At 33.4% G+C, this 2,135-nt stretch overlaps 1 long non-coding RNA gene across 2 annotated transcripts; it reads left to right on the forward strand.

Annotated features, from left to right (window-relative positions):
- The first annotated feature begins 413 nt into the window (after positions 1–413).
- Positions 414–1,621, forward strand: LOC141724344 (uncharacterized). 2 transcript variants are annotated; one of them, XR_012576606.1, is made up of 5 exons: positions 414–522; positions 624–717; positions 817–915; positions 1,065–1,148; positions 1,260–1,621. It is a non-coding gene; the product is annotated as an uncharacterized LOC141724344 (long non-coding RNA). The 2 variants fall into 2 exon arrangements; XR_012576600.1 differs by having other exon boundaries at positions 817–1,148.
- The last annotated feature ends 514 nt before the right edge of the window (positions 1,622–2,135 follow it).

Consider the following 2,135-nt stretch of genomic DNA (forward strand, 5'->3'; position numbering starts at 1 on the left):
AACTTTTACTCTCTGTGAACTTTTTTTTTCCTTTTATTTTCATTTGTTATTGTACATCCAAGCGTCGATTTACTTTAACTAATCGATCTATATCTCACACGAATTATGAGATTCAATTTTATGAAAATAATAACTTAATATCATTTTTAATTTCGATTTCGTGTTTCGCGCGTATTACCAACCAGTAAAATTAATGAAATAAACATCAAGTAATTAGTAACTCTCCTAAGAAGCCTAACCGTAATTACCGGGTATTAGATTAATTTTTTTCGTATGTTACTTACTAGGTCATTATATTAATTATTGCGTACAAAATTAGTTTACATGCGGATTCAGAATTACGTAGAGAAAAATTCGATTGTGTAGTAAAATTATTGGTGATATATACAAATGACACTAATATCGTCTATTATTTCTCATAACTCGCTGCATCAATATATCAAACAACAAAAACTATGGGTGGCTCATTGAAATTATCTTGTATTCTGGTGCTTGTACTCATGCTTAGTCCTCTGCTTAACGGTTAATTAATTTCTCAAGCTTTTGTGTGTGTTGTTAGAATATTATTATGAGAAAATGTACTGTAATAATCGAATATATTGTTTATTTGTTTGAAAATTCAGAGATGGAAATTGTGAAAGCAGCAGCTGAGGGACGCAAGTTCGAAAACAGGAAGATGAAGGAGTTGCTTCCAGCCTGCTGCCTGTGTCTGCTTTGGTACGTCTCAATTTTTTTAAAATAATTTACGAGTATTAATCAAATGTGATTAATCTCGAGTTATTATCCAACATATCGATTATTCTTCTGTAATTGTAGAGACGAAGAGGATTGAGGCTGAGGAAGCTGAGAAGAGACAGGCGTCGGACAAGGATCGCCCGGATGTGCAGCAGCAATCAAAGAATGATGGATTTTGAAGTTAATCTTGTTTCTATCAATCTTCTATATTTTTCTGGGTTTCATTTCTCTGTTAAATGCATGCATACATGTATGATGATTATATTAATACAAGTTCATCTAAAATTTCACTTATCCAAACATTTTCTTTGTTCTGATTACGTACTAAGCTAAATCAAGATTGATGGATCACACACCAAGAAAACATTGGCGGATTCTCGTGCTTGGGCTTATGTTTATTCTCGCGATTATTGGTAGTTAACTAATCACCTCAACACTCCATACATATGAGTATTTTACATATTAGTTATTAGCTTAATCGCGAACAATATCAATTAATATGTGGATGTATGGATCATATATAGATAAGAATATGGCTGAGGAAGCAGCAGCAGCTAAGGTATGCGATGACAACAAGTGTACAATTTCCTGCAAAAAACATGGCTTTTATTCCGGCATTTGTGCTGGGAACGCCTGTTTCTGCCTCTACACCGGCCTCAAGATTAGTCACAACTTACGATCCCGGGAAGGGCAACTGGCACAACTTCCTTAAGGTGTGATGTAACTATTATAGAAAGTTAGCATACCAAGTCAACCTAATAGAGCTGTCTTATTCTAGAAGGAATATTAGTTAGATGAGTTCGAATTTAGTTTGTTACAATACTCGTCTTATCCATTCTGTATAGATAGAAAGTAGTGGCTTATCTTACAAGTTAAGCAATATAATACACACTTCTTCTTCTTCAATATAGAGATAATGTTTTTGCTTCATAAGCTTGATTAAGTTCTCCATTTTATTCAAAAAAAAATTATTCAAAAAGTTCTCCATTAATGGAGTTGTCATAGTATCAGAGCCATAGATACCTATAGTATATACTATTCCGCTACTACATACACCTACATACAAATTCATTATCTTTCTCGATTACGATAGATTTGTCTTGCTACTATAATTCATAATCTCTGAAAATCATAACTGTCATCAATGGCGGCTTCTCCTTCATATCTGAATGGTGCAATAAGAAACACATCTTCACTGGTTACTTCTCTCACTCTGGATGCAAATCATCCGTATTTCTTACATCCATCCGATCATTCAGGTTTAATTCACGTTACTATCACTTTAACTGAGCAAAACTATAATTAGTGGTTTAGATCTATGAAGATTGCTCTTTCATCTAAACTAAAGCTAGGTTTTGTTGATGGCACATATACTAAATCTGCAACTAATGCTACTAATG

Source organism: Apium graveolens, chromosome 1, assembly GCF_009905375.1.
Source record: "Apium graveolens cultivar Ventura chromosome 1, ASM990537v1, whole genome shotgun sequence".
NCBI classification, from domain to species: Eukaryota; Viridiplantae; Streptophyta; class Magnoliopsida; order Apiales; family Apiaceae; genus Apium; species Apium graveolens.